Source organism: Dipodomys ordii, unplaced genomic scaffold (assembly GCF_000151885.1).
Source record: "Dipodomys ordii isolate 6190 unplaced genomic scaffold, Dord_2.0 Scaffold39, whole genome shotgun sequence".
Taxonomy (NCBI): domain Eukaryota; kingdom Metazoa; phylum Chordata; class Mammalia; order Rodentia; family Heteromyidae; genus Dipodomys; species Dipodomys ordii.
This window is the reverse complement of record NW_012267255.1, coordinates 2383090-2406658: the sequence shown is the minus strand read 5'-3', so window position 1 is coordinate 2406658 and position 23569 is coordinate 2383090.

The following is a 23569-nucleotide window of genomic DNA, read 5'->3' as shown; positions in this document are numbered from 1 at the left end:
AATGGCATCAACTGGCTGGAGGTGCATTGTTTAGCTTCTTAACTCTGAATAAGTGGTCCTGGTTCTTAGGCCTTCAGAGCCTGAATGAGACCAATAGGCTGTTGGACCCATACCAATTTGCATCCCGGTCTGTTCTGATTGTCTAGCTTTCTGAAGATAGGCTGAGGGTATTTTGGTTTCCATTAACACATTAGGGAGTTTCATAATTTAGGCCTGCATTAATTAGGTTTCTAGAGAAATACATGACCCTGGCTAATAACGATATCCTTTTTCTCTTATAATCTATTATGATTATGGTTTTAAGGTTTTAGCACATTTTATTTTGATTTCTAGAAGCATTAGTTTTGGATAGCTGAACGTGAAGACTTCATGTTTTGCTATATGTGCTTCCCAAGTAAACTGACTTCTTTTCTGTAGCCATCCAGTAATTCAATTATTTATTCTAGAATCCATGTTTAAAGGTATCTGGTTGGGGCTGAGAAGGTGGCTCAGTGGTAGAGCGCTTGCTTTGCATGCATCAGGCCCTGGATTCAATTCCTCAGCACCACATAAGCAAAAAAGAAAAAAGCCGGAAGTGGCACTGTGGTTCAAGTGGTAGAGTGCTAGCCTTGAGCTGAAGAGCTGAGGGACAGTGCCCAGGCCCAGAATTCAGACCCCACGACCGGAACCCCCCCAAAAAATGTATCCTGTTGTCTCTGTGGCAACTCAAATGGCAGGCTATTTTGTTATCGCTGTTTTAAATTTCAAGGCTCTCAAGCTAGATCCTTGTTCGAAGTATGATGGTACACACCTGTAATCTCAGCACACAGGATACTAAAGTTGAAAGTTTATGTGTTCAAGGGTTTAGACTTACTACACAGGAAGTTCTAGGTTACAGTGAAACCATGTATCAGTAAAATAAAATGAATTAAATGACAAAATGAATTAAAATAAAAGCTCTTTATAGTAGCTCCTTATACTGTTGCTATATGCAAATGTTCTTTTCACTCAAGACATTTATGGGATTCTACCCTATTAATACAAGTAATACAATTCTTTAATTTATACTGTTCATGGAAAATACATATGCATATAAATCCTCTATATAGTACCTGGAATTTATTCATAAAATTTGCTGTTGTGCAAATTTAGGCAGTTCTTTCTTACAAACCATGCAGCAATAATCATTTTTTGAATGTTTTTCATGTGTGCATATTTTTTGTGTATAACTAGAAAAGTAATTGCATCTGATTGGATAAACATATGCGAACCTGCAGTGTATATTAAAAAATAATTTTTATCTTAAATAGGCTAATTTCTAATTTGGCCAGTAATATATGACTTCCATTTTATGTATTTCAACCTGATGTGGTGGTAATTTCAGTCTTTAATATCTGACAATCTAAAGGTCATAAAGTTGAATCTTGAGTCACATTATGATTTAATTTACTACTTTCGTGATTATCAGTAAGGTTCATCATGAATTAGAGGCCTCTTAGCCATTTGTGATGCATATCCTTTGATTTATTTTTTCATATCCTTTGCAAAAAGACTTGTATATAAAAATACTAAAGTTATTTCATGAATTAGTTTTCCATACCTTTTATCCATGTGGTGTATTTGTAACAATTAATATAAGTTTTGAGGCCAACGTACATAATTTATTTCTCCAGATTTGTTTTGGTCAACTTAAATTCAGGATCTAGGTGGTGCCTCTTAGCTTTTTTGCGCAGGCTAGCTCTCTACTACTTTGAGCCACAGCTCCACTTCCAATTTTCATAACATTGAATTATATGGCTGCATAGTTTAAGTACCCATATAGTATTCAGATACATAAACAAATGTGTATATGAATACTCAAGTACTCAATGTGTATGTATATGTGTATACCAGTGTGAAAGAGGATTGAAAGTACATTTAACTATCTTTGCTAAATATTGTTAATTAAATGTTTGAAAGCCAAGTAAAAAACAAACTTGTCCTCAAAGAGCCATAAAATCCTCTCAGGGGTGTTAATGAATTCAACCAAATTCGACCATGCATGTAAGCTACAGTTAAAAAGGAAGCTAAGGACAAAAATTTTTAAATGCAAGCAATTATTTAAAATGATAGAACATGGAAGTGGTGCTGAGGCTCAAGTGGTAGAGCACTATCCTTGAGCACAAAGAGGCTCAGGGACAGCGCCAAGACCTTCTGTTTAAGTCCCACAACAGATTTTCTTGCCTGAACTGGATTCAAAATGCAATGCTGAGATCTCAGCGAGGATTATAGGCATGAACTATAGCATCCGGCTTCCATATTTTACTATATCTAGTTAGGGAGGAGTTCATATCATAGAAAAATGAAGCAGGTGGTAGTTTCCACACAGCCTCTCAGCTTACCCCTAGCAGGACTTTGTCAGAATCAACATTCAGTACAAGGACATTGTGTCTTTAAAAACTGATGAACTCAGTATCACTCAATGTCTATAGTCTACAATGAAGTTCACTTTTGATAATACATGTGATATGGATTCAGACAAATGTCCAATGACAAAGATCTGTCATTGTAGTATTAGACATTATTTCACTTCCTTAAAAATCACTTGTACTTTCTTTGTTTGTCCTCTTGAACCTTGACAATCTCTCATTTTTTAAAAGCTTCCAGAGTTTTTTCCCTGGAATTTCATATAATTGAAATAATGCATCCTAAAATGTTCAGAATAGATTCTTTCACTTGCTAACATTCAGTTAAGTTCATTTCATGAAGTCACTTTTTCATGATCTGATAACTCACTGCTTTTTATCATTGAATATCATTTTAATGTGTGGATGTAACAGGTTATCTGTTCAGTCACCAGCAGACAGACACTTTTGGTTGATTATAAGTTATGAGAATTATGAAAAAAAGCTACTATAGGGACTGGGAAGGTCGCTCAGTGGTAGTGCTTGCCTTGCATGCATGAGGCCCTGGGTTCAATTCCTCAGCACCACATAAACAGAAAAGGCTGGAAGCGGTACCGTTGCTCAAGTGGTAGAGCGCTAGCCTCGAGCTGAAGAGCTGAGGGACAGTATCAAGGCCCAGAGTTCAGGCCCCATGGCTGATCAAAACAAAAAAAGCTAATATAAAAAATTATCTGTATAGGTTTTGAATGAACAAAAGTTTCCAATACCTTTGAGTCATTTTCAGTGAATGCTAGATTGTAAGCTAAGAGTGTATTTTGGTGTGTAAGGAGCTGACAACTGTATTCCAGAGTTGAGCTACTATTATGTATCTACCCCAACTATAAGTTAAGATTCCTGTTTTTATATATTCTCACTAATTCTAATATATATAATAGGATATAATGATAAAATAAGATGTAATGACATTACGTCAGGAATTAGTTCAGTGTAAGTCATTTTTCTGTTATTTGCCATGACAATATCTTGAATGACTTTTTAAAAATGACAAAAGGTTCAATAGATGTTTTCCACATTTCCTTGTCATTAAACAATCATCATTGTCATAAATTTTTATCTTTACATTTATAGCTAGGTTTAATTTAAGATTTAACAATATTCTATATCAATTATCCCAGGGGAATTGAAAACATTGTCAAATGTTCTATTTCAGTGACAGCATATTCTGTAAGCCATTTAAATATAATAATTTACTTTGTCTAGATTTGGCCATCAAAACCCAGCTTCAACTGACATTACTACAGTTTATATTGAGTCCCTTTATTAGTTCAGTTAAATCTTTGAGTTCAGTGTTTTCATTACAATTATAGAGATTTAAAATGTGAGGTTCAAAGAGCTAGCCTAGTTGAATTTCAATATTGGAATTTGTGGCATGTCTGTTAATAAAATATTATGTATGTGCTTACTGTGTATGAATTGTTTCCAAAGATACTGAGTTCTATATTACTGTGGATATAATTTTGGGCACTCATTTACAACTGCTTTAAGCATAGATGTACATGAACACACACATACAGATACCTTAAATATGATGTTAGAACATATGGAGGCATATTTTAAATGTATGAAGAGGCTTTAAGGTATGTTAGGTTGTTTATATCAACATACAACACAACTAATATGCTTCAATATTTAGTTCTTCATATTTAGCATTTTATATTTTTAAATATGGATTGAAAACTTTAAAACATTAAAAAGAATTATCATGACAATGAAATAAAAGAACCTGTTTTTTCATAATTAAAAATATGTCTCATAAAACATAATGTTTTACTTGATTCCAAAACTCTGAAATGCATGCCATTATGAGCAGAACTGGAAAATAACATGCAGTAAAACTTTTTAGAGACTTATGATACATTTCTGTGTTTTTGTGTCTTTTTAAATATTATGACTTATTCAATGTTTATTTAAATATTATATGCTTATATTTTTGTTACAGATTATTTTTCTAGTAATAATACTCAGAAGAGTAGAAATAAAATTCAGTAATTCATTTTCCTTTATAAACAAACCAAAACAAATATTTGATGTGGATATTTGCTGATAAATGTAGAATGAACAATGTACTTTTCAAACCTGGTCTCACAAAATTGATTGGTGAAAAGCCATGTTGAATAACTCAGCCTCTGTTTTTCAGATCCTGCCATCTATTCCATGTTTTTCTGGATTACCTACAAGATGACTAATTCTCTATTCAGTGTCTTCATTTCATCCTTCCCATTTTGATCAAATACTCTGCAAAATAAATTTTCTGAAAGTATAATATGCTGAGAATAAATTTATCCAGAATATAGAAATACATTTAAAACTACATGGTATGAGATTATGTAGATTAGGTACATGAAAAAGAAAATGAAAGGGAGACAGACAAATATTTTTATTAATTTCAAGTTATCATTTTCTCAGTCCCTGGATTTATTTTCATAATTGTTCCCAAGGGAGCTGAGTTTGAAAATCCACTTTCACTAATCTGTGTTTATGAGGGATCAAGAAGTTTTGACCTTTTAAACTCTCCCAAGACCATTTACTTATTAGTTAAACAGTCAGTTCCCCAGCCTGCCACAGAGAATTTTAAATAGAATACAATCCCAAGTAGAAATATGAAATAAGAAAACACAACAACATCTAGAACTTTGAACATCTTCAGAAAATTATTTACCTTTATTAATGTAGGGAATATTTATCTCTGTTTCTTGCATAATATAAACAGATTTTAGGATTTTTTTGTGGGCCTAGGTGCTGTCCCTCAGTTCTTCAGCTTTAGGTAAATGCTCTACCATTTGAGCCACAGCACCACTTCCGGATTTATAAGTACTAGGGATAAGAGTCTCAAGGACATTCTTTCTGGCTTTGAACCATAATCCTCAGATCTCAGCCTCCTGAGTAGCCTCCTGAGCCACTGGTACCCAGCTGATTTTAGGATTTTATTTTATTTTTTAGTATCTGTAGAATTTTATATCTCAATATGTTAGTGATGCATATGATAAATGATTTAACACAAGACAATCCATCATCAAGATGTAGCTACCACATGTAACAATATATTATAGAAAAACAGCCAACAATTTATCTTTCATTTCAGGCCTTTTATGAAAAAACAAGCGCTACTTTAATACAATGACTGTGATCCCTCCACCCAAGAAGAGGGATTGTGTTATTGGGTAGATTAAGGGTCTAAGCATCAGATAGCAAGTATAGCACAGGAGTGGTGGACAATGTGATGATTCATGACTCCTGAGGGAAAGAAGGAATTGAAGGTTGAGAGCTTGCATCATTCAAACATTACAATGCTATACATATGCATTCTTCATTTCTAGAATATTTCACTTTATATGTTTGGATTATGATTTGATCATGGATAATTAAAACAAAAAACTTGAGTAACTATGGACAAAGGGGGATTGAGGTGTTTATTTAAATGTACAGTTTATGATATAATATCTAAGTGTGATGAATATGGGTGGTATTGCTCTTACATAACATTGAATTATATGGCTGCATAGTTTAAGTACCCATATAGTATTCAGATACATAAACAAATGTGTATATGAATACTCAAGTACTCAATGTATATGTATATGTGTATACCAGTGTGAAAGAGGATTGAAAGTACATTTAACTATCTTTGCTAAATATTGTTAATTAAATGTTTGAAAGCCAAGTAAAAAACAAACTTGTCCTCAAAGAGCCATAAAATCCTCTCAGGGGTGTTAATGAATTCAACCAAATTCGACCATGCATGTAAGCTACAGTTAAAAAGGAAGCTAAGAACAAAAATTTTTAAATGCAAGCAATTATTTAAAATGATAGAACATGGAAGTGGTGCTGAGGCTCAAGTGGTAGAGCGCTAGCCTTGAGCACAAAGAGGCTCAGGGACAGCACCAAGACCTTCTGTTTAAGTCCCACAACTGACCAATTAAATATATATATATATTAAAAGTACTAAAATGATAGAAGATTAGAGCATTCAATCATTTTAAGTACATAAATTAACAACATGATACAATTAGCATATTTCATTGCATGGATACTGAAATATATTCTTATAACTCAATATATTAAAAGATAAAATATGTTTATATTTATTGTTATTAATTATAATAAAATACATTATATATATTATCTCCTATATATTATATCATAAATTATATTTTCACAAACATCATATGAAAATATTATATATACATATATTGTTATATAAAACATCACATATATTTTGTTACATGAATATATCATATATATTTTCTCATGTAAAATATATAATTTAGTATATAATATTTAAAATGTTTTCTTTAATGTCTATATTGGTGAAAGAAATACAAAATCCTTCACAATTTATTCCTATTTGAAAAGGATAGCATAATGGATGCAAGACCATTTTCTCAGTGAAGATTTATGGGACATATAAGACTAGGCTCTGGACTATCTTCTTACCATATGTAATAAAACATATGCATGATTTGAGTAAACATGCAGTATGTAGCTACAGGATAAACAATGTAGAAAAAACTAATAATAAAAGCCTTTACAGTATTTTACTCTTACAATAATGCTTTTATTTCTTTCAGAAATTTTACTTACAAGGACCTTGTTCACACTTCTGAGTACCTTATTCAACACATGCATTTATTTTTAGTTTTTTTTTTCTGTTGATTTCACACAATTCCTGGTGTCATTATAATGGTATGTACTCTTAGCACAAATACAATTATTTGTAACTGTGTACTTGATAATATCCAGGCTCATACAACCCATATAATCAGTTAATATTATTAAACAGAACACTTTTGTATGGCCTTGTTTGTTTTCATTAGGGTAAATGCCCAAAAAGTGGGTTGGCTAGGTCATAGGGGAACTCTTATGTGTAGTCTTTTGAGGAACCTCCATACTGCTTTCCAGAGTGGTTGAACAAGTTTACACTCCAACCAACAATGCAGTAGGGTTCCCTTTTGACCACATACCCTCCAGCATCTGTTGTTATTAGATTTCTTGATTATAGCCATTCTAACTGGGGTGAGGTGGTATCTCAATGTTGTTTTGATTTGCATTTCTTCTATGGTCAGAGAGGTTGAGCATTTCTTCATATGCTTAGTGGACATTCTTATTTCCTCTTCAGAGAATTCTCTAAGTATTTAGCTCACTTGTGGAAGATGATACTAAGTGAATGAACCCCAAGATATAGACACAAGAGGTCTGCCTTTGTTGTTATTGTTTTAAATGTACTGTGTGATTTTTATTTTATTTTTTGTTTCCTTTGTATGTTCTTCCCGCTATGGTATATCCCCTGTTGTCACTGTACTTGATTTTGGTAGCCTGCATCTTGTATACACATTTGTCTAATCTGGGGAGGGGAAGGGGAATAACAAAACCCTGAAACAAGGATACATTGCAAACAATGATAACCACAGTATAGTATGTTGGAAATGAACTTTACAACTTTAGATGGGATGGGGGTATGCTGGGGTGGGGAGAAGTGTTGGGGGAAGGCATAGTGGGACAATAACAAGGTAAGGGGTAAAAATGATCAACAAGTATGGTACTCATTGCTTTACCCGTGTAACTGTAACCCCTCTGTACAACATCTTTACAATAAAATAAAATTTAAAAAAACATGAAACACAAAAAACACTTGAAGAAACATTGAATTATAGCCACAGTATTTTAAACATAACATTTTAATATATAGATTGGGTAGTAAATATATGAGTTACATTGATATGCACACATATATATAGAATATAATATATAATATACTATATTAATATATAGCATGTAATATAGTATATAATATATAGCATAATATATAGGATATTGTATGTAATATACTATATAATATATTAAAATATATTAGCAAGAAAGAAAAAAACACTTATGTCCTTATCTTGGGGTTCATTTTGTCTAACATCATCTTATCTTTTCTGCTTGTCTCAACCATATTAAATCCCCCAACAACAAATCCTGAAAGAAACAACTTCCTAATGAATAAGAGAGCTAAAGACTTAAACAGAAACTTCTCTGAAGAGGAAAGGATGGCCAATAGACACATGAAGAAATGCTCAACCTCTCTAGCCATAAAAGAAATGCAAGGGCTGGGAAGGTGGCTCGTGGTAGAGCGCTTGCCTTGCATGGATGAGGCCCTGGGTTCGATTCCCCAGCACCACATAAGCAAAAAGAAAAAAAAGCCAAAAGTGGTGATGTGGCTTAAGTGGTAGAGCGCTAGCCTTGAGCTGAGGAGCTGAGGGACAACGCCCAGCGCCCAGACCCAGAGTTCAGGCCCCATGACCGGACACCCCCCCCAAAAAAGAGAAAGAAATGCAAATCAAAACAACATTGAGATTCTACCTCACCTCAGTCAGAATGGCTATAATCAAGAACTCTAATAACAACCGATGCTGAAGGGGATATGGACAGAAGGGAACCTTACTGCATTGTTGGTGGGAGTGTAAACTTGTTCAAACACTTTGGAAAGTAGTATGGAGGTTCCTCAAAAGACTTCACATAAAATTCCCCTGTGACCCAGCATTTACCCAAATGATCACAAAGAAGACCATACTAAAGCTACCAGCTCAACTATGTTTATTGCAGCATTATTTACCATAGCTAAGATATGGAACTAACCCAGATGCCCCTCAGTGGATGAATGGATCAAGAAAATGTGGTATTCTATGCCTCCATCAGAAAGAATGACATTGCCCCATTTGTTAGGAAATGGAAAGACTTGGAAATACTGGTTTTTAATTCAAGTCTTACACTTGCTTGTTGGCTTTATGATCTAGCACTTGAGCAGTATCTCTAACTTCGTTTATTATTTTGGAGCAGGGAATCTCATGAACATTTCAGCCTGGACTTGTTTTGAATAGTAATCTCTCATATTTCAGCCTTTTCATTGTTATGATTAGATTTTTCAGCCACTAGTGTCCAGCTTTCATTTAGTTATAAGGATGTAAATCTGTGGTAAATTGAAAATCATTTGTATATGGTGCAGTATCATGACATTGTAACCGGTTTTAAATGTTCTTCATGGATGAGGAGGGATTACTTTGTCACCTTTTAAATGTTCTTCATGGATGAGGAGGGATTACTTTATCACCTTGTCAACTCCATAGTCAGAATATTCAATAACAGATTAGATCAAATAATTATGTACTCATGATTTTCTGACTTAATGGTTATAACAAATCACATTCAATTTATCTGATTAAAGCTGGTCATATTAAACAACACAGAATTTGGCCCTGCAATATATAAAATTAGGTATCTAGAAACACAAAGTTGTACAGAGTTTAAAATTCTGACTCTAGTGTCAATAGTTGTTTTATTACACGATTTGTATCACACTGAAGCACAAGGACTGTATTATGTAACACTGGGAAGTGACATTAGCACTATGAATGATCACAAAGTGGCATTAGGGTTTTAAGGGCAATCAGAGTCTTAGGTCTGTGTCCATATCCTGGCTGTTCTATCGAGAATTTATAGCATTAATTGAGTCATTTCTCCCCTCTACACTCCAGCTTTTTCATTTACAGCATCAGGATAATAAAGTAACTAGCAGGGGATTTTTGTATTCATTAAAAGCTCTAGTCCACTTAAATTCACACAGTGTCTAACGGAATAAAAACACCGGTTATATTAGTAATCATAGGAGTTGAAAAATACCATAAATGTTCTATCTAGATTTAAAATATATTTTAACTATCAGTAGTGCATAAAGCTATTCTTTTTGTTGTTGCTGCTGCTGCTCATGGGGCTTGAGCTCTGGGTCTGGGCTCTGTCCCTGAGCTCTTCAGCTTAAAGCAAGCACTCTACCACTTGAGTCACAGCTCCACTTCTGGTTATCTGGCAGTTAATTGGAGATAAAGATCTCCCGGACATGCCTCCTGAGTAGCTAGGTTTACAGGTGTAAACCACAAGCACCTGGCCATAAAGCTATTTTTATAGCATACAACTTATGCTACTACTAATTACATTTTATGTTAATTAATATATTAACGTTTTGTTGGAGAAACTAAAACGCTGAATCAAAAATATAGATTTTTTTATATTGTAGGATGCTGAAATTCTAATTGAATAATTGAGTATTTTTTAGATTCTAGAAAGCATTTTTGAGATACTTTATTAAGTAGCCACATCAGCAGAGATATTACAATAGGATTTCAATTTTATTGAATTTTACTTATTATAATTACAACACAAAAATACTAGCTCACTGCCTTTTACAATAAGTTCTCTGGTTAATAATGATAAAGAATATTGGCAACTGATAGTACTTTTATCTATCCTTTGTGGATTTGCATGCAATATAACAAATATTTCATCAGGATTTGTACAATGTCAGCTATTTTCTCTATAGCTGTTGATAGAAATGATTCTAGCTTGAGGACAAATCAGGCAATAAAAATGTATTGAGTAAATTCATGCAATAGATAAATTTACAGTGGAACTATTTGGAAGTCCACATTTTAATATAACACTTGGAACCAATTTATATTAAAACATGCATTGATTATGGAAATTATTCCATTTCTAACAAATTGTTATGGCTAATCTCATTCTTGTAGGACTCATAAGCCTTTCTTTTTCAATGCATATATGCATAGACTTGACCTCAATTCAGGTGATATATTTATGAGATGAGATCCAAAACAGTATCACAACTGTAGCTATACAGTTACAATAAGAAAATGGACAGGACTGGGGTATGTCCTATTATAAATATTGATTTAAATGAATCCTGTCCTTCAAACACTGAGGTACATGCTATTGGCCTCAAAGGAGATCAGGACTTATTAATATTATGCAAGTGAAAGCCTTAGACTATGGCCTTACAGCTACTGTGCAGCTTTCCTTGTGCCCTAACATCACACTGTTTATAGCTCTTTAAAAACACTCACCTGCATGGTTTTTTGTTTTTGTTCTTGCTTTTTTCACTTTAATGTCTATATCTTAGACACTTAGCTGCTGGAATTCAGATCACCTTTTCTTCATTTACATACCCTCAGACTCAACTAGCATACCTCAATAGAAAATGAATACATGCTTGAATGAGTGACTGACCATTAAGAGGCATAGGCAGAAGTAATAGTTAAGAGTAGCATGGAAACATATTCTTATTTTTGAGCTAAAGTGAATCTCAGAAAGGAATCACAGCTGTTAATAGCATAGTTTTGCTAGCTTTAAATTCTCTTCTCTGCTCATTTGCAATAGTAATATCTCAGTAATATCTCCCCATTATTAAAATTTGTACACAAAAACTAAAATCTAGACCACAATAAATAAGCAAACAAAAAATATTATATGGTCACACTAATCAGGCTTAACTAACTAATAGCATAATTTTTATATAGTGAGCTGACTTGACTTGTCCTGAGAGTTGCTTTTATGAATCAATCAGTGTTCTTAGGTCTAAAGCTTATGACAAGAAGAAATTTTGGATTATCAGATAGATGGACTGATAGGAAAATGCAATCCATCTATTTATTATAATTAATTTCTATACATGTATATGACTACATATATATATGCTTTGAGTATTTTGTTTCATATATATGTCATTTTCCTAATATTACTAATTATCCATTGAAAAGCTGAAGAAAGAATAAATTCACCAAAAACGATTTGAACAAAGCAGCTATGGTCATATCATATTCCATTTACAAAATTATTATTTTATTTTTCTTCTGGCCTACATGAAGCATTTTCTAAAGCAGACCGAATTAAGAGCAAATAGTTTAAAGGAAGAGTAATAAAGAAACTATAATGCCCTTTTATTGCTTGAGTCTTTATAAACAGTTTTGGTATAACTCAATTGTATTATCATCATTATTGAGTAAAACATAGAGCACTTTACCACAGCAGCAGGGACACCTGCTAGCAGAGTCATTATATGGTAAGTTTCCCTGTTGCTCAATTCAGCGAACAAGCTGCTTTCAAATGCCTCCTAATGGCTGTGCAACATCTATACCTTTCTTTTCTGTCCACTCTTGGGACATATTATAGAGAGTTATTCATCAATTACCAAGACTTTTTTATTCTCCAGAGGAACCCAGATTGTAAGTTATAAGATTTTTAGAAGGAAAATACGTGTTGTTTACTTAAGTCTATTTAAGTACATCAATACACATATTTTCCAATTCCTTTGAGAAATATATGAGAATCGTATATCATAGTCAGAACTTATCTTGCATGCTGCCAATATAATGTCTCTATCATAAAAGTAATAAATTCCTAGCTTCACAAACTCATGAAGTATCTGAAAGTACTAGCTGGTTCATTTTATTGTTATTATTATTAACATTGCCAGGAAAATGTCTTATGCATTTCATAGTAATTAGCTAATGGAGATATACTACAGTAGGTGTTTATTAGTCAACAGAGGTGTTCATTATATTTTTTTCCCAGAGAACATTGCCACTGATGGTCAGTTGTATAGAGTTAAAAGTCAGCAATCATTTCTGCATGATTGAAATCTTTGTTACAGGGCGTTCCTGTTGACTATATATGCATTGCGAAGTGGAAATGCAATATTTGCATGCAGAGTAATTCCAAAGTGTAAACTACATTCCGTAATATTAATGTGGTTTAAGTGGCGCCAGTTATGTATGTCTATGATTCATATCGCCGAGCTGTTCCCCTTCCCCAGAATGATGTACTGTCACTGTCCTATTCATTTTGAATGTTGTATTCATAAGGGCTTTGTGACTAGACATCACCGTAAATCAATGTTATTGGACTATATTTTCAAACAAAACATTTACAGGGCCAGTCATCTCACATTCTGTACTCAGAGTGAGACACTTGTGTGAAGGTCAAATAAAGTCGACAGCAACTTATGGATTAGTTTATTGAAGGAGCAAATAAAACCAACAATTTTTGTAATACGTTGATAACAGGCTTAATGTATTCATGCTTCACTCCAAGATTCCTTATGGCCTTAAGAGTTCTGCTTGAACTTCAAAATAAAGTCAGGTGGATGGATATCAAAGTTTTTGAGGTTGCCTTTTTGGATGAAGCACAAGGAAAAGTATTGGTTTATATTATGCCTTTAGTAGACATGGTGATATGAACAATATCACTGTTTACTACAAAATAAGAAAGATTCCCTTCTGATAACTTACTTCTTACTGAATTTGTACTTATTTTTATATGCAGAGATAAATTTGTATCAATAGAATGAACTGATGTTTATTTCTTCCAAATTACATGTTACTTTCTTCCATGTTAGAAAGTCTTTTAGGTGTAAATGAATAGTCTTTGTTTCATTTCTTTTCATAGTAGTGCAGAATGGGGGAGGTCACAGGCAGTTCATGACCATGAGATATTCTCATGTAAAGTTTATTCTTTTCATGTGTCTTTAAATGAAGGCCACATACTATGCAAATAATCTGCCCAGGCCAGAAATATGTAGCAATTTGGCAATAACCCAATTAAGTGTAAATAAACAGGAAGAGGATATGTAGTTCCCTTGAGAGAAAAGCATCATTCTGGAGTAATGAGTACTAAAATTGCATTTCCCTTATATAGCTTGTGTTTTCTACACATTAGCTTAGATTATTCTCTGAGGAGGAAAAATAATTTTGTTAAAGCTGTTTAAGTCTTTTAAAGAGGTTTTTCTCTAAACAAGTAATATTTTAAATAAAACTTTAGGATTTTCTAAATTCACATTCTTGTTTCTTTATAGTGACAGCATATTTGAAAGATCTTAGAGAAATAAATTTACAACAACATAGAAAAGAGGAAAACAAAACACAACCAAGAATCACTGTACAGAAAGGTTCTCCTTAATAATAAAAGTCATTATCTGAACAAAATAATAATGATACAGTAATTTGGCAGGTAAAATGAATTAATTTTGCATAGAAAAGTGTAATGTATTACAGAAAGGTAATTTGTCTTAAACACAGGCCTATATTTTACATGGTGATGACATGTATCCATTTTATATTCTAGTACAGACTTTAGTACAAAGAGTGCTCTAGTCATTCATCATCTAGTCCCATAATCTTACCTCCCAATTATGCTTCTTGAAGAGCTCAGTGAAGAGAAGCAATGGCAATACATAAAAGATCTTTAATTAAGGAGCAATGTATGTTAGTGCTCTGGTGAAGGTAACTCTGTGTACCTTGTATTTTAGAGTAAATTGATGAAGATGTGATATTAGTTATCATTAGCTGGCCATCAATTGTTTCTAGTTTTAGGTTATTGGAATATTTGGGACTGTTTCATCATTTACTCTTGGGTGGTATTTGAAAGAATGAGGTGTGCCATCAAATAGGGGAGGAGGAAGCCAAATAATAAACCTCCAAATGACCCCTTTCCTCTTTGGAAAACCAATTAAAAGGGAAAAAAGCAGGCTTCTCTTAGCATTGGTAAATCTCTTATTTTATTTGAATTTTATTTCATTTTATTCATTTGTAATTATCATAAAGATGACATTGGTGCCATCTACGTCTTATCTGTTCATTGCTATGCAGTGCAGCCACCTCTGGAAGGTAATGTTCATTCTGCCGATGAAGAAAGCAAAGAATAAAGAGACCTGCTCTCTTGCCTAGGGTAACATTATGAGTTAGTTGCAAATGTGTATTAAAATTCAGGTCTCCAGAGCCCCAGTGTTTTAATTAGCTTAATAATCCATGCTAACTTTCATGATTATTAGGGTTGAGGTTTCAGTAGTTTTTAACATTATTTTTAACACCTATGAAAGATGGCTGCCCTTCCTAAGGTTAATGCAAACTATGAGTTACACCAATTATGCAAACTCTAATCTTTGTAACTTATCTACCTCCAGGGTGCTTAGAGCAATATGGGCATGTACTTTATTTCTTATTCGAAAGAACTTTCACTTATTTCTAGGAAATCTTTCCTTTTACACTACTAACAACAAAAATAAAACCATTAATTGAGTGGCACTACATATAAACATAATCAAAGTACAATTATCACAACTATATTAGTAAAGAAATTATTATACATCAACTTTTCTATGGCTTCATAGTGAATAAGAATTAGAATGGGAATTTAATAATGAGAGTTGCTACAAGAGTCAAAATAAATAAACTTCACATATAAGGTCAATTGCTAAAAAGTAATTTGATATTACCAAAAAATGAATCAATAAATGGATTTGAAGAAGGAGTATTTCATCCAAGTTTTTTTTCATATGTAACAGTTCACCTAGATCAATCATTACTTAATTATGATTTATATTCTAAACTTACTTATTCCTTCCATTCAAATAGTCATTTGGTAAATATTGAACTAATTGCAGGGTATACAAAGCTCAGGGAAATGATTTCAGGCTGTACTGTTACACATTTTTTAAATGGCTGAGGTAGTTACATTAAAGCCAGCTGAAATATTTGAAATGACTTTTCTTAGGACATATTATATTTAAATTATGTATTAAGAAAGGAACAGTAGCTGCTATAGCAAGAGTGAGGAAAGAACATTCCAACATAAATAAAAATTGGTACTTGTTTTTATGTTTCTGATTATAAATTGCATGAGGAAAACTTTATTTTCCTTTCTGCAAAATAGAAAATATAATAAGACATAATGCTGAGAAAATACCAAAGTAAATTAGGCAAAAGATATAGAAGGATCCTTCTTCTAAACTTAACACTGTGGGAAATTTCACTAAAAGGGAGTTATAAAAGAAAGGAAGTAAAAGCCAGGCAAAAGAAGTAAACCCAGCTACTTTAGTGATAGAGACAGGGGCTTTAAGAGTTGAGAGGATTTAGTGGAGAATGTTTGTGGAGAGAGTAGAGGTAAGAGGATAATAGCTGCAGGCCAACATGGGTAAAAGACTAAGAGACCTTGTCTGGAAAACAAACTAAAGCAAAAAGAATTAGGCATGATGGATTAAGTGGTTGAGTGCATATCTAGCAATTGTAAGTCAAAAAAAAATGTTTTAAGGGAAAAAATAAATGCAGAGAGCTAAGGCATTCTCCGGGAAAAGAAAATAACCCTAGAAAAGGGAAAAGTACTTCAGGAGGCTTTGGTTCCTAAGTATGATAAAGATGCAACTGTGAGGTTTTAAGTAAAACTGAGATAGAATATGATTAATGTTGTGAAATATCACCTGTACTATATTTAGAGGATAGAAGGTGGCAGAAGAATTTAACAATGTAAGGAAGAATTCCATTCTTCATAGAATGACAAAATGGACAGTTTTTTTTACAATCCAGAGAGAAAGATGATCACAACTGAGACACTGATGCTGACATCTGATGAATTGGCTTGACTTATACTTTGGAGGTGGAAACAACAGCACACACTGTGATTAACTGTGGTGATACAAAGAGATGTATAATCAATAATCGCTAATGTTTCACTTACAGAAAGAAATGCTTTTTATAGAGTTAGGAAAGATTTTTTACATGGTTAGATATAATGAAATATTATATATACATATAATATTCAACACATCCTTATTAGTTGAGATTTTTACAGAATTTTAAGATGAAATTTCAAGTAGGCACTTAAATATAGGAGCTTGGAACCAAGAGTAGCAGAAGTAATCAGATTCAAAAGTAATAAAGACTCTATTTGAGGCATATTGTTTTCTAACTTTAAATAGAGATATGGTAAGGAATATAATGTTTATAGGAGTGGAGAACAAACAGTAGCAAAAAATAGTGACTTCTGTTCAACAGGTACAAGAAATCACATTCTTACAAAAATGCAAATAAAATGAGAAATGTGGAGAAACTCCAGATATAAACTTAATTTGGCTTATGGAAATTTGGCCTTTATTTATTGCTTTCTGTTTTGCCCTACAAAACCTCAGCAGGGGCTCACAGTAGAACATGCCTGTTCTAGTTCTTTTAGAGGCTGAAATCTGCAGAACCATTGTTCAAAGCTAGTCCAGGCAGAGAAGTTTACTGGACACCATTTCCAAAATAACAAGGTAACAACAGAGTTGGAAGTAGCTCAAATGGTGGAGTGCCAGCCAAGCAAGTTAGAAACCCTGAGTTCAAACTCCAGCACGGACAACATACAGCCCCCCCACACACACTTGAGTGAAAACTTAATTATATACCATATGTACACATATATACCATATGTGTGCTTATTACCTATAGGGCTATATGCAAATCCAGTAACTCAAACCTGTAATCCTATCTACATGAGAGAAAGAGATTGGAGAAATGTTATTACAAGGTTCTCTCAGACACAAACAAAAAGTTCAACTTTATCAAAGAGTCCATCCTTATCAAAGGTGTTGCACAGTAGGGTGCTGATTGTCTCAGTGATTCAGGGACATACAAACAGGAGGACCAAAGTCCCACATTGCGTGGGCATAAAATACAACTGTATCTCAAAAAGTAACCAATACACATACACACACAGATCTATAAGCTAATAAATGAGTAGTATTGTTGGCTGTTAAAGTGTGATAATTCATTTTATAGAAATAGGAAATAAATCCATATCATTTTGAAGGACCTACACCTTTGCTACTTGTACCTTAACACTTGATTATGAGTTCCATGAATGCTTTGAGAAAGAGGCGACTCCTAAATGAGAGATAAGCAGTTTTATTGTTGGCAGTAACCATAGTATATCTGGTAGTGTGGTGCTGGTTCCCTGGATTCTTGAGTCCTGTAGGGTGATGTGCACAAGGTATACACACACACACACACACACACACACACACACACAGAGGCACACAGAGGCACACAGAGGCACACACATACACACAATGGATTCTCTTATAGTGAAGGTACCTCAGGATGGAAAACAAAAGTCTTTCACAGTAGGCAGAAAGCCTGTCTGGATTACCAATGTCTGAGACAATATTAAACTGAATAGCACATAAATCTTCCCTCTACTCCCAAGAGAGACATTACACCTGTCTTACAGGCCACTTCCTGTGCACATGCTAAGTGTTGAGGAGAAACTTAAGAATTATATCCCAATATCCCAATGTTTATATTATGGTTTGCTTTCTGGAGATAAGACTCATTATTATAAAAGTGTACTTTTTTTTTGTTTTTTGTTGGTCGTTGGGCTTGAACTCTGGGCCTGGAAGCTGTCCCTTAGTTCTTCAGCTCAAGCCTAGCGCTCAACCACATGAACCACAGTGCCACTTCCGGTTTTCTGGTGTTTTATTGGAGATAAGAGTCTCACGGACTTTCCTGCCTGGGTTGGCTTTGAACTGCAATCATCAGATCTTTGCCTCTTGAGTAACTAGGATTACAGGCGTGAGCCACCAGCGCCTGGCTCCAAAGTGTACATTTCTGAAGAATTAAGTTTCCATGAAGAACATTTAACAACATGGTACTGAAGATAGATATCTTAAAACTATCAGAATTCAAATTTTATGTAAAGCAAATTTACCTATTTGGATTTAAAATTATAATGTGCTCTTAACATTTAGCATAAATGTATAATATCTTTAAATTAATCTATCTCTTATCTCAATTTTATATTACTAATGGTTTTTCCCTCTTCCTTCATTATTACTGATTCAAATAGTTTTATATATTCTAAATCCTCCAAAAAATTTAAACATTATTTAAACCAAATACACTAAAGAATAATAACTTCATGATAGATAAATAAATAGAAAGGGTATTTTATACCCTTCCTATGGCTAAATATTGTAAAACTCTGATTATTCATGATTCTTGGGCTTATTGTACTGGATAGACATTGAAGCATTTGTAAAGTTAAATGTTTTGTTTCAGCAAATTGACGATTTTTATGTCCACTATTGTTATCATTGCCAAGGCAAATTAAAATAATCTCCATACTCCTGGGATATTACTATCTTCAGAGCCATACAACATACAGAAATTTGTATATAAAAAGGATGTGCTATTTTCATGCTTATTGGTTAAAATATTCCAAATCCACCCCTAGACCAATCACTGTGAAAAGAATCAGGGATATCTTTAGACAAATGAGATGAAATTAATCAAAAACATCCATCAAAGACCCATGTGAATCTGGACAAGAGGTGATTTTAACTCAGAGGTCACTGGCTGAGGAGCTTGAACCAAGTGAGAGCTCAGAGAAGAGTATATGATATAGAATGCAATCTGTAGAACTGCTTCCTCAGCTGAGGGTGGCATTATTAGCTCCCTGTTATAGAAGAAGAGAGCAGAGTATATGCCTTGTAAATGGCAATGTCAGATTTTTACATGAAGCATTTAATCTTGGGTTCAAAGCTCTTATCCTGTTTTATACTCTTTTGTGATAGGAGAAATGAATTAGTCTAAATGTTTAATGAAAACAAAGTCTGAAAGACAGAAAATACCAGGATATGAGTTGAATGGGCTTTTTTTTTGGAAAAACATGCCTCTAAAGAAGAAAACCCTGGATTGGAGTTTTAAGGAAATATTTGACTTCTATGTGAATTTGCCTAGTTCAAGACCTTCAATTAACTCAAGAGATAGCAACTCAGTGGTAGATTGCAAAATCTGTGCTATGAGAGTTCACTTTGCAAATTCACTAACCCACTGTGACTCTTCTTAGAACAGCTCAGACTAAAAAAAAAGAAAGAAAGAAAACAAATTCCCATGAAAACCTAACTAAAAGGTCACAGAAAGGAGAGGCAGAACTCATTAATTTTTTTCAGGGCCTGAGGGTTAATTCTTTAAAAATCTGTGCCACGTTGGCACGTACAGTTTGCATGATGATTTTCTTTTGTATTAAAGCACACCCACTCCAGTTTGCAATACCCTGGTGCCTAGCTGACCTTTGGATCCATGCCCTGGGGGAGCTGAAGCAGCCTTATAATATCAGGAATACATTTCTCTATGAATCATCCAAGGTTGACCTGCCTTATGACTGGGTTTACTCCTTAAATAATCATAGAGAGGTCATTTTCTATCTGAAATATAAATAAGATAAAATAATATTGCCTAAATTCACTGGTAATTCTGTTATTTGTCATCAGTACTGAATTTACAATAGAAGTATGAACTACTCTTGCTTCTAGAAAACAAAATAAAGTAAAAGAGAACAAATGATCATCCCTGATTTCTACCTGTAAGTCTATGAGGTATCTATAAGAGCTATCTACAAGAAACAATATAAACTCTTGGAGAGGAAGAGTTAGAAACTAGTAACAATACTCATTTCTACCTCTTATTTCATTCCCAGGTTTTTGGGAGACCAGCAATAAACACTTGTACAATCTTTCCAGATCATAACACAATTTCTTTCAGAAATTATCTTTCTAGTTTAAATAAATATCAGTCTTTTCTGCCTTTTCTTTCTCCTCCCTCCCTCCTTTCCTTCCTTCCTTCCTTCCTTTCTTGTTTTATTTGTTGTAATAATATAAATTGAACTCAAGACTTTACAGAGGCAGTTAGTTCTTGATATATAAATAATTGTATGCATATAAAAGTCCTTAGGAGGTTTTATGTTTTTACCTCAATATGTTTATGTTTTATATTAGATATGCAAAGATATGTAATAAAAATAGATGGGATAAAGATGAAATAAAATCAATTTAAAGAAATGTTATTTTATTTTATCTTTTAATAGCACTGATGTTTTTCAAAAATATTACTAAAATTATATTTGCTATGTGGTGCTATATATACATGATCAGCATGAAAATCTTGATTTAAAACTTTATGCTAGAATTATTTGCAAGTCTGGTCGTAAGTTCTGTTTATTGATACTCTCTGTTTATAAGTTTAATGGCTGTCATTATTGGAAAGTCAAGTGCTAAAAATCACAGACCCAAGTGAAAGGAATGTGTATTGCCTAGATTTGCAAAATCTTGAGACACATGTTTCAATTTCACCCACTAATAATGAAAATATTTTGTTGGATTTGGCTTGAAGTTTGTGAACTTCTCTGGTGTTCACAAGTTGTTCTTTCAAGTTAGAAAGTGCCATATTTTCATATTTTATAAAATATGCTCAAAGGCAATAATGGCATTTAATTTGGAAGGCTTGTAATTAGATTAGATAATTAGAGTTCTAAGTTTTTTAAAGCATATTAATACACAAATTTTTAGAGTGGCACTATTTCAGGAACAAATTCATGTAAAAATGGACATAATTTATAATGATCACTTTTGAGAATATGCTCTCCAAATGAGTGTGTATATTGAAAAGCAACTACTTCTTAATTCATTAATAAATTGTGGGAAAGTTATTTTGTAAAAGAACAATTTAGAGTCTTCTTAATCTGTATAATTCTTTTTAAGTGAATTTGCTCAAGATTGATGATGAATGTCTATATGGCATGCATGATTTCCATTAATATCTGAATATTTATATATTATATTACTAGTTAAAGATATGTAGAGATTAGGTGATTTAAGTAGTTAGAGACGATTTATTATTCAGAGATTTAGAGATTAAATAAATATAAAATCAGCTGGAGATAATTATATATGGATAACCTAGTTTATATGTTCATTTTCAGAAACCACAATATTTCATCATATACTGATAAAGGGAGTTTGGAGCTTCTGGTGCATTCATGTAATTTTTTTAAGATGATGCAAATGTACATTTCACAGTTTGTGACCACAAATGGGCTACAAAATATTGTCAAAAATCATCTTATATATCTATTACATATTTTTATATATTATTTTGAACTTTTGATTCTGTAATAATTTTTGATTGATAAAAAGTTATGGAGAGGTGACTGGTTGTTTCAAATCTGTAATTCCAACTACTTAGGAGGTTGAGAAGTGAAGATTACTGTTAATAGCCAAGGTAGGTGGAAAAGTTTGTAAGTCTTTTATCATCAACTAACCACCAAAAAGCTGGAAGTGGAGCTGTGGCTCAAATGGTAGAGTACCAGCCTTGAGGGGAACAGCTAAGGAATAGTGTCTGGGCCCAAAGTTCATAGTAGTGGCACCAGAAAATGTATATAGTAATATATGTAGTAAATATATTTAGTAAAAGTTGTGCAAGTGGTATAGAGCTCTGTTATGCAACATTTCTTCCAATATCCCTTCATGTTTACATCTTACAAGATTATGCTACATTTATCAGAACAAAGAAGTTAACAGTGTGCATATTACCATTTATACCAAACATTTAACATAGATGTCATATATTCATATATTTTGCACCAATTTTGTGTTTCTATTCCAAGATAAAATCCACGAGGTAATATGTTTCTTAGTCTTCATACTACTCTGGTTACTCTGATATCACACTTTTTTTTCAGTTTATTATTTTGATAGGATGAAAAATGAGGTATTTTGTGGCTAATTTTTTAATTAGAAGTTATTTGATGGTTAGTCATGGATTTTGAGAAAAATATGGCCACATGAGTTGTTTCTGGTATTCACATCATGATGCACATTATTTTATGAGAATATTCATTATAAAACTTGGTTGATCAACTGGTAACTGTAGAGTTTTCATTGTTTCTTCACTGTATGATTGCCATTTTTCCTGTGGTTTTGGAATATTGTCATTAAATTTTGTTATTTCTCTCAAGAAGAGAAATGCACTTCCATGAAGGTCTTAAATGATACTTTTAGCTCTTTTAAGGGATTCCCAACATCCTTTAAGTACTCAAGTATAGTTATTTCATTAAAAAATGCCTCACATACCATTCTCAGTGGATTTATAAAATTTAGAGAAACTTTTTCCTAAGGCATATTTTATGCATTCTCTCTTGAAAATGGGGTGTGAATGTAGGTGAAATACCATGGACTGAGCGTGGCACACATAGGAAGAGAAAATGGAAGTTCCATCCTAGACATCTAAGATACCATTGGAATACTTTGCAAAAGGCCAGACAAAATAATTTTAAAAGGAAATGGAAATGACAGAAGAAAAATGTAACACAGGAAGACAAAGTTCTGAAATGGCATCATCTCAGAATTTCCTCAGGGAGAAAGAGACCCATTGAATATAGAATTTTAACACTTAAACGAGACTACTCTATAGACCTATTATAACAGAAATCATTAGTTTAGATCATTAGAACCAAGAACTATTCTCCTGTTGTAAAATAGTTGGAATTTATCTGAGAAATTGCATGGAATTACATAAAAGTGATGAAAGATTTCTAAGTAGCTAAAAATATGAATTACTGTTCCTGTCAAATTTATACTTTACACAAATTTGGTCACACAATCACTTATTACAAAGTGTGAAGTCTGTGAGTGCACAATTGCATTTTTCATGAGCAAATTAACACAAAATATTCAA